We start from the raw sequence: 14,482 nt of genomic DNA on the forward strand, positions 1-14,482 counted from the left end.
TCAGAATTGCACAATACAAGACTGGAGGACAGTCATTGGGAATAAATGCACATTTTCTGGGAGGAAAGTAGAGGCTTCCCTCTCAATATTGCACAATGCTGTCTTGGTGAGGAAGAGTCTGGGCCAAGCTTGCCCAGACCCACCGACAGGCAATTGAAAGAAAATGTGGATGTGAATGCATGGCAATACTGAATGTAAGTAGGAGTGAATAATTGTGCATGCAAAAAGTGAATGCAATATTCAGAAAATGGAACAACATGCATGTGGGTGAAGCGAGTCACCGAATCGGCGATCGTTCTTACAAAATAGTATCATGCATGTGAGAGTAGTGAGATGCTAACGAAAATTGAAATGTTTCTATTATAAGCTAATATGCAAGAAAACGAAAACAAGCATTCACAGAGATCAAGAAAACAACACTCACACGAGCCAAAACAAAAAAACTAACAGAAATGCTGCAAAAGACAAGTTAACCTGACTTACCCAGAAATAGTTGAGCTGGATGTGTCGAAAACTCCTAGATGTGTTGTGGGGTGTCAGAGCTCCAAGATTGATGTGAAAAAATGAGCTTTGAAGCATCGAATAAATAATTTTGATGCTCATGATGTGCATGCCACAAATCTATAAAAGAGTGACAATTGGAGGAAAGATTCTAAAATGATCTTTGCATGTAACCTCCATCTGCTAAAAATATCTCCCTAAAATCTGGGGATTCTTTTGCATGTTTCTTTTTGCTATTGCGGGAAAAATCAACCCATGCATGCAAGTCAAGTTTTCTCGGTCCTGGGTGGAACGATCAACCTAATGGTACATGCAGTGGTATGCTTGCTTGATGGAAAAATTTGCACAATTCTGGGAGGGAGCTTGGCTAGCTGCCCAAAGGGATTGCTCAATTTCTGGGCTGAGTAGTCCTGCTGATCTAGATTTAATTAGGAACACAAAAAAATATAGAGAAAACCATATACACAAAGATGCAGAGGAAATAATACTTCATTTCATTAATGTAAAATACTAAAATATGCTTACAAACAGAAATGGAAATAAACTAACTAGGGCAATGGTAGCTTATCTCTGACAAGAGATGTGGCAGCTACATGCCTCTGAACTGTGTTACAATGAGGCTTGAAGGCCTATTTATTGTTGAGAAACAATGGAAAACCCTTGACATCCCAAAACCTAACCCTAGAAGATGAAACGCCAAATTGTGGCCCCCGTTTGGGTAAATTGGTACATCAATTTCCCAGGGTCGTAACTTTGGCATACGATCTCCATTTGACGTGAACAATAGCTCGTTAGAAAGATCTGTCCGAGCACTACAACTTTGCGAAGAGAAACATTAGTCAATGGACCCATGTTGCTCCCAGATTTTCCAAAAAACATCGTTTAGGGCCTCAAAACGGCTCTGGAAGTTCAGGACCCGAAAAACTGCTAAAAATAGTAAATTGTGCTACAATTACGGAAACTGAAGAACTGAAAGAGATAGCTATGGGGGTACAAATGGGATAGGTGGGTGGCCACCAACATCCACCTAGATCATTCCTCCCCCCTTAGGAAGTAATGGTCCCCATTGTGTTGATTTCCTCCATCTACTAAACTTGGTCCCTGGTGAGTTGTTCTGCAATCTCGAATGTCCAGTAATGGTGGGAAGCATGATTAAGGATGATACGCATTGAACACTCAATGCAAGTGAAGGGATGGAGGAATGCTTTGCTCCAAAGAATTATTTCCCACAACCTTGGTAATGGTGTAAAGACCATGTCGGTGTGGTCGGAGCTTCTGATGGGCTCTTGTAAGGCGAGGACAGTACGCATTGAACACTCGGTGAAAACAAAGGAATGGAGGAATGCTTTGCTCCAAAGCATTGTTTCCCACAACATTGGTAATGGTATAAGGACCATGTCGGTGTGGTCAGAGATTCTGATGGGCTCTTGTAAGGCATTCTTTCTGCAGATGTAACCAGAATTTATTGCCCACCTGAAGCTTGTGTGGTACCCCTATAGGTGAGGAGAAGTTGTTCCTGTTTTCTTTCATGATCGTATCCCTCTATTTCTGCTGCTGCATGGAGGAACCCTTCGCGGGGGTCATGGATGCGGTGGAAATATTCCCCTTACTTTGGGAGCGAACCAGACAGATGAATTTCTTAGTCTGGGAGATAAGCTTGTTGCCTTTCCTAGTAGAGACCAAAGAGGTGGCGATAGGTGGGGCTACCTTTGGTATGCTTTATAATGAATTATCCAAAGAAATAATGACAGTGCTAGGCCTTCACTCATACATAACATGTTGCCTCCACAAGTATGGCTGGCCTAATAATACATCACAAACATCCAAAGGTGTAACATCACACAATACCTCATCTATGAAGGGCTTGATGTTTTAGGTAAGGCGACACTGCTAGCGAACTTTGAGATCTCATCCTTCATGAAGCCACCCAATATTCTACGGTTGTGGGTGTGGCGTACTCGGTAGGCCCAACCACTTCACGACCTCTGTTGAAACGAGGTTCTATTGGCTACCACTGTCAACAATGAATTGCAGCGACGAACCCTTCACCCACATCTGTGAGTGAAAAAGACGTTCCCCCTCCTCTGGATCTTTGGGCTCATTTTTCTGGATCTTAGCGGTGGCAACAGTGACGCTAGGATTCACATCAATGATCTGCTTCCCTTTTCCATTCCCCTTGTCAGGTTCTAGCTCAGGGTCGGAACATGCATCTGATTCAGAAGCTTTCAACTCGGCCACCAGTGACTGCTTGGTCCCACACTCACTTGTGTTGTGAGTGGGGCTCTTGTGGAACTCACACCACTTTCCTGTGTCCTTTTTCGACTTCATGGTGTTGTTCTTTTCTTGCAGCTTCGATGGGTTGTCTTAGATCACCCCGTCTTGGCTTTGTCCTTTGGTCTTTGGATTCACAGATCCAAAGTCTCGCTTCTTCTGTTTAAACTTTTGCTCGATTTTGACAGTGTATTGGTACGCCGTGCCAAGTAAGGAGATGTTCAGGAACTCCATCTCTTCCAGGATGTATCTATGTAGGCAGTCGCAGTATTTGAGTACCAGATGCAGATCAAAATCTTTGAGACCCAACTATGTGTGAAGGGCATGAAAAATGTTGGTGAAATCTGGCACATCTTCGTCCCTTCCCTGTCGCAGCATGGTCCACTTTATGTGTTTGTCCTCGTATCATTTGACAGGGTAGTACTGCTCCTTGGTGGCATCCAAAAATGTATCCCAAGTGGGTGTGGCTAAAAATAGTGAGCCTGTTCTTTCATCCTTCTACTCGCAGTAGGTTTCCCACAAGTCCTTGACATGGGGGGCTGCTTTGAGAAGAGGGAAAACAATATTTTCCTGATTCGAAAATTCATGAACAGAAAAATACCCATCTAGCATATTTAACTATTTATCTACAACATCTGCATCTATTTGACCCTAGAAGATGGGGATTTCAAAATTAACTTGTACCTTAAACGGTGTGGCATTTCCAGAGTAGTCGTTGGAAGTCAATGTGTCGCCTCTAGGTAGCCATTGAAGGATATGTGCAAAGCTATCCATCATTGTGTTCCTTCGTTGCTCGAGGGCTTCTTCGAGCAAGATTCTGATAGGATATCTGCCCCCTCGTCTTTCTTTTCATACGCCATGGGATGCCGTCAGGATTTTTGAGGCTGGTATTACAAAGGTTCGACGAGTTCAAACCCTAACTCCTTATATCTTGACCTCGTTGGGGACATGCAAAGAAAAACAGAGAAAAAGCACACTGCTCTGATACCACTGATCCCACTGATCCAGATTTAAACATGAACACAACAAAATATAGAGATAACCATATACACAAAGATGCAGCGAAAATAATACTTCATTTCATTAATGTAAAATACTGAAATATGCTTACAAACAGAAATGGAAATAAACCAGCTAGAGCGATGGTGGCGTATCTCTAAGAAGAGATGTGACAGCTACATGTCTCTGAACTGTGTTACAATGAGGCTCGAAGGCCTATTTATTGCTGAGAAATAATGGAAAACCCTTAACATCCAAAAACCTAACCCTAGAAGATGAAACGCCAAATTGTGGGCCCAGTTTGGGTAAATTGGTACATCAATTTCTCAGGGTCGTAACTTTGGCATACGATTTCCGTTTGACGCGTACAATAGCTCGTTAGAAAGATATGTCCAAGCACTACAACTTTGGGAAGAACAATATTGGTCCATGGACCCATGTTGCTCCCATATTTCCCAAAAAACGTCATTTAGGGCCTCAAAACGGCTTCAGAAGTTCAGGACCCGAAAAACTGCTAAAAATAGTAAATTGTGCTACAATTACAGAAACTAAAAATCTAGAAGAGACAATTGTGGGGGTACAAATGGGATAGGTGGGTGGCCACCAACATCCACCTGGATCAACTACTAGGTCAGATTTCGTACATTTTCTAAGGAAGGTTGATAGGAAGAATTATGCAATTCCTGAGCCCAACAAGCTACCAGACATGATTGCATAATGTCTAGAGGGAAGGTCGGTTCCCCTCCAGAATTCTGTAATTTTTTGAGGGAGTTGCTTAGCCAGTAGCTGGACCAGGTCTGGGGAAGCAGCCTGTGAGGGGAATGCAATGAGCTATCAAACACAGGGTGTCATACTTGTCAGGCCATGCAGTAACTCCACCAAATCAATTCATATTATTCCTTCAGGTTGGTCTTTATTATATACATGAGGGAGACTGTTCACTTAATCTGTAATGCCCCACTTAAATCTTATCCTACAAATTTTGTTAATGTTTACATTATATGAAAATGTTGAGAAATATTGGTCTAACATAAAATTCATGATTTCCATTATTCAAATTCCCCACTTACCTTCTCAAACTGAATATTAGGAAGGATATGGTCTCCTTCCATTATTTTAAAATATATGTATTCATTTCACATTCCCCAATGTACCCTCACATTTACTTGGGAGAAGACATAGTCCTCTCCAACTCATTATCAATATATATATATTCATTTCACATTACCCAACGTACCCTCACATTTACTAAGGAGAAGACATGGTCCTCTCCATGTAATTACATCTCACATTCCCCAATGTACCCTCACATTTACTTGGGAGAAGACATAGTCCTCTCCAACTCATTATCAATATATATATATATATATATATATATATTTCACATTACCCAATGTACCCTCACATTTACTAAGGAGAAGACATGGTCCTGTCCATGTAATTACATCTCGCATTCCCCAATGTACCCTCACATTTACTTGGGAGAAGACATAGTCCTCTCCATTTAATTTTATATATATATATATATATATATATATATATATATATATATATATATATATATATATATTCACCTCACATTCCGAAATGTACTTTTCAAATTTACTTGGGAGAAGACATGATCCTTTCCCATTAAATTCTCAATTTTATATTCATGTCACATTTCCAAATGCACTCCTAGCTTACTTGGGAGAAGAGAAGTCAACTGTAAGGATGGATGAGAAGTTAATGACATTAATGAGAGGTGGTTGAGATGGAGAAGGGAAGGAGGGTATAAAAAGGGAAGGGGGAAGGAAGAAAGGGAAAAGGTTGAGATTTGGCTTATGATTGTGGGGGTGGTTGGTTGTGATTGTTTGGACTTGTTGTGTTTTTGGAGACCTTGGAAACCTGTGGAGGCTTCTTGGGTTTGAGAGGAGGAAAGTATTATTATATTGTTTTGCACATTCTTCTTGAGGACACACTATATCTGGTTGGACTTGGGCACGGAGGGCTAGGGAACCTGTGGAGGTTTCCTGGGCTAGGAATTTATTTCCTAGTTGGTTGGGAGGTAAATCTGGTTGGGTCAGTGAGAAGGAGCATTCAGCTGGAGCAACAAGACAAAGGTATCATCATCAACCACCGGAGCAGGTAATTCTCCATGGAATACTCTTGTTAAGTTGATATCAATGAAATTTTCACCTTAATTTATGTTGCTTATGATAAAATGATAAGATGTTAAATGTTTAAAGCTATGTAAGAAGGTTAGCAAGCTCCTTTTATAACTTTTAAATCTAGAGGAAATAGATTTGTCGGTTAATAATAGACAAAGGCTGAAATAGTAGGAATTGGGTCCTTACACATGGTATCAGAGCTCTGGTTCAATATCTGGACACAAAACCCATTAAACCCAAATTCTGCTGAGCTTGTAACCCTCATAAGGAACAAGAATGTTAAGAGGACACAGAGTCACACTTCTGACCTGGGAACTAAATTCATTATTTAGCATTCGAACATTTCATTGCAGATGTTAAACATGAAGAACTTCAGTTAATGTTCCAGCGCCCAAGCTCTCCTATTCAGTCAACCATAGCCTGTCCAAACCAGAAAAGCAAATCTCCTAAGGACTCCTGCGATAAAACCAGAAAAGAAAACCTCATAAAATAATTATTTACTTATCGCTGAAGTTTCTTTTAAACAATAAGTAAGACATTTTATAGGACATGCAAAACAGAAATCTGAACATATTCATAAGGACATTTGTTGTAAACGAATGAGCAATTTGAAGGCCAGGAGAACAACCTTACAACCCTGTTGGGAAGTTTGTAATCTATATACATTCTTCCAACTCTTTTGATATGTTGATCTTCCAAACCATGCATATAAGTTTCTTAGCTACTATATAGATCATATCCAATTTTATAGAGAAGATACGCACTCCTATGAGCATAATGCAACTCTATAGCTGCCTAATATAGCAAGTACTTCGAATTTCGCTCATATGCAAGTTAAGATTGATACTCGTGGAAGCTTCAGTAAGAAAATTTGGACAACTCTTCATTTATTTTAAGAATTTCTCAATTTCTTCAAGCATCAAAATCAAGATTCAACATCCACCTCAGATTCTTCGTGGCGGAGGCCACATCCAAAGAGAATTCTTGCCTCTTCGCTCGAGGAGGGCTATATTCTGGTGCATCCCTAGTGAGAGAAGGAGTGGCGGCTCTTTCCTCTGTAAGCATTTACATTCCCAACATTTCTGGGAGGTTCTTATTATTTATTTAAATAACAGAGCCTGTTGATTTTCCTCTATATCCCTTTCTCGGTTGAGCATTGTCATCTAAAGGTGGGCAGCCATGGCGAGTTCGTTAGTAGCGGCCAGGCTTGGTAGGACCGCCAGGTTGAAGAACCCCCTCTCGGCCCATATTTCTCGATCAAGTATATTGGTATGTTTTCCACTTCTCTTCATGTTATTGGTTGCAATGCGCTTTCTTCTCATGTTGTTCAGAAAATCCAGAGCCCTGTCCACTGTCTCTCTCTTAGCATAAATCTCATAGAAAGGATCCACAGAAGGTGGAAAACCCCCATCCTTCATTAAGTAGAAGACCTTTAAGGCCTCCGGCAGCTTCTCTGCATGGGTCAATTTCTTTATCAACTCATTGAATGTAGCCTGTGAAGGTTTGAAATTTTTCTCTTCTATTATTTGACAGAGAAATGAGTAGGCATTATCTACTCTGTTTTGATTGCAAAATGCACTAACTAAAATTGCCAAGACTTCGTAATCGGCCTGACATCCATCTTCCAGCATCTGTCTAAAACAGGATAGTGCCTTATCTACCTTACCAGCCCTACAATGTCCATCAATTAAAATGGTCCATGTCTTCAAATCAGGAATGCAGCCCAGTCCTTTCATCTTCTCCAAAATTGTACACCCTTCATCCAATCTCCCAGCCTTGCAGAGCCCATAGACAAGTTGACTGTAGGTAATATTGTCTGGCACAAAACTCGCTTTCCTCATAGCATTCGCAACATTGTCGGCCTCATCAAATCTACTAGAACTCGACAACGAACGATGAATTCCATCGTAAACAACCTTGTCAAGATAACCACCACCATCTCCGAAAGCTTCTACCACTTTAAAAACTAGATCAATATGAGGGCTACTGAACAAAGAGAGCTCGTGCAAAACTATACTACAATTCTGGGAAGAAGGCATACTTTCACCATTATCCATCATCCAAATAAACAAATCTACGGCATCTTTCATCATTTTTCTCTTGATAAACCTTCTAAGGACTACTATATATGTCTTTATATCCATCTAGTATCCCTCATGACCCATTCATTCATCAAAATATAGAAAAAATCAATGTATTTGTTACTACCCACAAGTTTGATCATTGCATTGTAAGTGATAGCACTATGCTTAAAACAATTTTGCCTTCCAACCCACTTGAAAAATTCCAATGTCGTTTCAGGGTCTTCTCCCAGGGATTGATTACTGGCCGTGTTTGATTTGCAAGCCCAATGTAAACCTCGTGGGATTCTTGATATAATCCAAACATAAAATATGTTATGAAACCAGCTCAAGAAAAGATAGAAAAGATAGATCAACGCCTTAGAATTCAGCCTCTTCGAGGGGGCAACCTCCTTTACATTACATAAATGAACAATTCTTGGATGATACAAATGAAAAGACCTCCTTTCTATATATAGGAGTCTAAGGGGTTATAACATAATCAGAGCCGACATAACAATAATAATGTAACGGCACAATAATAACAATAGTGGGCTTCTATGTGGCACAATAGTAACAATATAGGCACTACATGGGTACATCAATATAATAAGTGGGTTATACTAACAACAATAGGGGGTTACACTAGTAGTATAGGGGCCTAACATGCCCCTCTCCTTCAAAAAGCGTTGTCCTCAACGCTTGAGTAGTTCTTGATGCTTCTGTATAAAATTCTTGTCCTCCCATGTTGAATATTCAGCGGGTAAGTTCTTCCACTTGATGAAATACTCTGAAATTGATCGATTTCGTAGCTGTCGGGTTCTTGTTTCTGTGACTGCTCCAGGTTCCAATATGATTTTTCCTCCCTCTTCAATTTCTGACAATATTGCTTGAATTGGGATCTTTTGCAACTTTTGAATAAGTGGCCATACTTCTTCGTCCTTCTTCCATTCATCCCTTGCTTCGTTTATCCAATTTGGTTGGATAATATAAATAGCAAAAAACAATGCTTCCACATCCTCATCCTTGAAGAGTATTCTCATTCGGTAAGGTCGCCATTTTTTAAGTGCATGTAGTATTGCCAACATTTCCTTCTCATAAATAGCTTTCTTGAGATGTAGCAGTAAAAAATCCCAATCACCTACATCAAAACATTTTTCACTACGATTTTGATCTACCTGTTATTTCGTTTGATTTTGCACCGAAGTGGTGTTATCCTTTAAAATTTGGAGAACTTGTTGTTGATGCTCGATGTGATCTTTCTCTGCTTGAACCTTTTTCTTCTTGATATGTCCTTCTATCTTTTGAGGAGTGGTAATTTCTTCCCGTCCTTTACAAGATATGGTCGGATTCATTTCTTGATGCTCAATGTGATCTTTCACTTCTTGAACATTTTTCTTCTTGATGTGTCCTTCTATCTTGATAGTTTGAGGACTGGTAATTTCGTCCATTGAATTACAAGATATGGTTGGATTCATTTCTTCTTTCTCGATGTCATCTTTCACTACTTGCACCTTTTTCTTCTTGATATGTCCTTCTATCTTGAGAGTTTGAGGAGTGGTAATTCTTTCCAATGCTTTACAAGATATGGTCTGATTCATTTCTTCTTTCTCTAGGGTGGTGTCCTGGCGTATATCCTCTTCTTTTGATGTTTCTTGATCCTTTTCTTCCTCCTCTTCATATTCTATGTAAAATAATTTCTTCTCAGCACACCTATGACCTTTAGTGCATTTGCTATCACAATTGTAACAAAGCCCTTTTTCTCTTTTTTCTTCCAATTGTTGGGGTGTAACCCTTGTAGGTTGTGGAAGGCTCGGAGAAACAACACTTCCATATTTATAGTTGTGAGGGGTATGCTTCCTGGTTTCCATAATTTTTCTTTCCATTATGTCACAAAGCCCTTTTACTCTTTCCAATTGTTGTGGTGTTTCTCTAAAGAAGGTGTTGCTCTTTGTATCCTCATAATGTGCTATCATTTCCTCCGTGAAAATTGACCACGTAACAAGTTTTTTACGAGAACAAAGCCCTTCATACCATAAAAATTGATCTGGTTCTAAATATGAAGATGCAATACATACATTTTGTAACAGTTGTACTGTAGGAATTTACAGGGTAAGTTCCACAGAAAGAATACCAAAAGGACACCGCTCACAACCAGATCTCAAATCAATACACCAGTATTTTTGACGTGGTTAAAACCCTCAGAGTGCAAGGAGGGAAACAGTCCACGGCCTGTCCCAACGTGGGTACTACAGGCAATTTATTAATCAAAGAATGAAAATTTACATAAGCTTCTCTCATGCACGGATTACCCGAACAATGACCCTCCATGCGCTTTAAATAGAACTCATGGACCAATCGGGTGTCAAGCCACGGATCAAGTGTCGGTAATACCGAGGTGAGAGTGAACCGTCGGATCACTACATATCGTGACCGTCGGATTGTAAGTTACAAAATGTACAACGGTAAAGAAACACACTTTACCTAACTCTAACCTAACTCTATGCTAGACCAAGTTGGACTTAACTATATCCTATGTGTCGGAATATCCTAACATCCCCCCTTAAGAACAACTTGGGATAGGATTGAAGGATTTACAAATATGACACAATAGGAGAAGGAAGGAGGCACTAGAGCCTATCCCCCCTTAGTGACAACTTCCTGAACTCCAAGCATATATCGAAGTTTAGTGAACTTCGCCTCTGTGAGAGCCTTTGTGAAGATGTCTGCAACCTGATCATCTGTTGGACAATATTGCACTTCAAGAACATGGTCATGAATGAGCTTTCTGATGAAGTGCATGTGTAGTTCAATGTGTTTGCTGTGCTGATGTTGGACTGGATCTTTGCATAGCTGAATGGCACTTTGATTATCACACCAAAGTGTGGTTGGATGCTGCTGCTCAAAGCCAAACTCTGATAGGATCTGACGAAGCCACAAGGCTTCCTTACTAGCTTCCACGGCACCACGATACTCTGCTTCTGCTGACGAAAGAGAAATGGCAGCCTGTTTCTTACAAGCCCATGTAATAGGTCCTGAACCAAGAGTGAAGACATAACCGGCAGTAGACTTCCGATCATCAAGGTCACCAGCCCAATCAGAATCAGTGAAACCAACTAACAGAGGAGCTGCTTTGGCACTGTAATGAATCCCAAACTGTACTGTACCTCGAACATAACGAAGTATTCTTTTAGCTGCTTTCCAATGACTTTCACGGGGGTTTTGCATAAAACGAGCAACAAGGCCAACAACAAAGGAAAGATCAGGACGAGTATGGGTTAAATACAAGAGTTTTCCGACAAGTTGACGGTATAAGGTAGCATCAACTTCAGGAGAAGTACAAGAGACTGAAAGTTTGACTCCAGACTGAAAGGGAGAAGGGGCTGGCTTACAGTCTTCCATGTGAAAATGACGAAGAATATCACAAGCATACTTGGACTGGGAAAGGAAAATACCCTCTTGGGATTGCAAGACTTGAAGACCGAGAAAATAGTGTAAGTGTCCTAAGTCTGTCATTTCAAATTTCTTTTTGAGGCTGGACTTCACATGGTTTATAAGGTTGGGATCACTACCAGTAAGAATAAGATCATCAACATAAAGAACAAGGATGATAAGAGAGTTGCCCACTTTCTTTGTGTAGACAGTATTGTCAGAATGACACCTAGAAAAGCCAGATTCTAGAAGAAAGCTATCCATTTTGGCATACCAAGCCCGAGGAGCTTGCTTGAGGCCATAAAGGGATTTCTTAAGTCGACAAACTAGGCTGGAGTCTGTTTGTATGAAGCCAATGGGTTGTTCCATATAGATTTCTTCCTGCAAGTCCCCATGCAAGAAGGCAGATTTAACATCCATTTGATGGACTTCCCATTTTAAAGAGGCAGCAAGGGAAAGAACAAGGCGGATAGAGTTCATTTTGGCAACTGGAGAGAAGGTTTCAGTGTAGTCAATGCCTTCAACCTGTGAAAAGCCCTTAGCAACTAGACGAGCTTTATGTTTATCAACTTTCCCATCTGGTCCATACTTGGTTCTGTAAACCCATTTGCATCTAACAAGTTTGCGTCCCTTTGGTAGAGGAACAAGATCCCATGTATCATTTGTCATCAATGAATGATATTCTTCATTCATAGCTGCTTCCCAATGTGGATGGCCTGAAGCTTCTGCAAAAGTGTCAGGATCATGATTTACTGGAGCTTGAGCCAGTAAAGAAGAGGCTCTTTCAAACTGAGAACGTGTACGTCGCTGATCTGTAGGATCACCGGCAAGATCACCTGCTGCATCCCGAGTAGCACGGACCCATCTTGGAAGTTGAGGATCCTGAGAAGGTGGGGGAGGATTATCATCCTTTCTTTCATCATCAGAAGAAGAAATGTTTTCAAAGATAGAAGAGATAGGAAGAGGTGGCACATCCGCCGGACTAGGCTCGCAGGCCGATTTATTTTCATCAAATTTTACATCTCTTCTAATGATAACATTTTTGGACTTAAATGGAATAAGTCTATAACCTTTTACATCTTCAGAATATCCAACAAAAGTACATTTCTCACTCTTAGGTTCTAAAGCTTTATGCTTTTCATCTGGAATATGGGCCCATGCTTCACTTCCAAACACACGAAAGTGACTTACATCTGGTTTAATGGAACTCCAAGCTTCTTCTGGAGTGATATTCTCTAGAACCTTAGTAGGAGTGCGATTGATTATATAATTTGCACAATTAATTGCTTCGGCCCAAAAACTAAGACTGAGTCCTTTAGATTGCAGCATACAATTAGCCATTTCCTTTAAGGTGCGATTTTTCCTTTCAGCTACACCATTTTGTTGTGGAGTGTATGGAACAGTATGTTGCATTTGAATTCCATTTTCGGTGCAAAAGTTGATGAATGCGTTTTTAACATATTCTCCACCATTATCAGTTCTTAGCTTAAGAATTTGATGTCCAGATTGTTTTTCAACAAATGCTTTGAAGGCCAAAAAAGTGCTAAATACTTCGCTCTTGAGTTTTAAGAAGTATACCCAAGTGCGTCTAGAGAAATCATCAATGAAAGTTAAGAAGTACTTGCAGCCAGAGAATGAAGCAACAGGAAGAGGACCACATAAATCACTGTGCACAAGCTGTAAAGGGGCTGAGGCGTGCCAAGAGGCACGTTTGTCAAAACTGTCCCGATGATGTTTTCCGAGTACACATCCGGAACAAACACCATCTTTGCAAGATACCATAGGAAGACCTGTCACCATATTTTCTTTACATAGATGCTGAAGGGAGCGATAGTTTAAGTGACCAAACCGCTCATGCCAAAGTTTGCTCACTTCATCATTATGAGCAACAAATACTGAGGGAAGATGGGATGACCCAAAGTTGTGAAACTTATACAACCTTTTGGAATCATCAGCAAGACCAGTAGCTAGAATCTGTTTAGGATCTTTAGATCCTTGATTACAACATCATGAGGTGAAAATTCAACAATTTTACCTTCACCTGAATGAGTTATCTGATAGACAGATAGAAGGTTGCAGGATAAGTTTGGAACACATAATACATCATTGAACTGACCATTGTCTAGATGAACAGTTCCAGTCCCTACAACATTAAGAGATCTATCATCACCAACATATATATTTTTGGTGTTACAATCATTTAAAGAAGAAAACATGGCTTGGTTTTTGGCCATGTGACAAGAGGCTCCAGAATCAATGAGCCACTCATGAGAATGAGAAGAAGAAGAAGATACATTTAATGCATAACCAGACTGAGATGATTGACGATGACATGCAGAAAGTGCCGTTCCGGAAGTTGAAGTTGAAGTAGGCTCCAGATGGATGTTATGTTTCTTCATTGCGGCTTCCAAGGCTTCCATCTTCTTAAAGCATTTAGATTCTAAGTGGCCATCTCGATTACAAAAGTTACAATGTCTATCAGTCTTCTTCCATTTGTTTTTATTGGGCTTATCATTTTGCTGAAATGATATTTCATTTTGAGGCTGAGATGGTTTAGGACCATTCTTTTGAGGATATGACTTCTTAGGATTCTTTGAATTTGGGTGCTGCTGGGCGGCTAACGCTTTTGTGGAAGAGTTTCCAAGATTAAGAAGACCAAGGTGTAAGAGTTTTTCTTGTTCTCTTATTAAGGAATCACAAAAGGAGTCAAAGGAAGGGGCCTTGTATTCTTGTCCTTGACAAATGAAAGCTTCTCTTGTAGAATGGAAAGTGGAAACAAATACAGAGTAGGCTGGTCCTAACTTAGTAAGGATGGAATAAATAAGGTTACCATCATCTTTCTTAACTTTAACACCTTCCAAGAGATATCTAAGGGTCTTGAATTTTGACAAGAAATCTTCAATGCAAGAAAAATTATTAGGATCCAAAGTAAGCAGCTCATTTTCAAGTTGATGGGATCTAATTTCATTTTTAATCCCAAAAACTTTAGCAAGTTTTTCTAATGCTTCATGAGGAGTCTCAAGTCCTGCAATGTGGAATCTAAGATCAGGAGAAATAGACATCCCTATC

General features: G+C 40.1%; 1 pseudogene; it reads right to left on the minus strand.

Moving 5' to 3' along the window:
- Positions 1 to 7,084: 7,084 nt before the first annotated feature.
- LOC149161694 (uncharacterized) overlaps positions 7,085 to 14,482 on the minus strand; it is a 28,847-nt pseudogene continuing 21,449 nt past the window's right edge.

The sequence above is a fragment of the Pinus tabuliformis genome, chromosome 5_2 (genome assembly GCF_031772625.1).
Source record: "Pinus tabuliformis cultivar Carrire ecotype Pingquan chromosome 5_2, CPIR1, whole genome shotgun sequence".
Lineage (NCBI taxonomy): Eukaryota > Viridiplantae > Streptophyta > Pinopsida > Pinales > Pinaceae > Pinus > Pinus tabuliformis.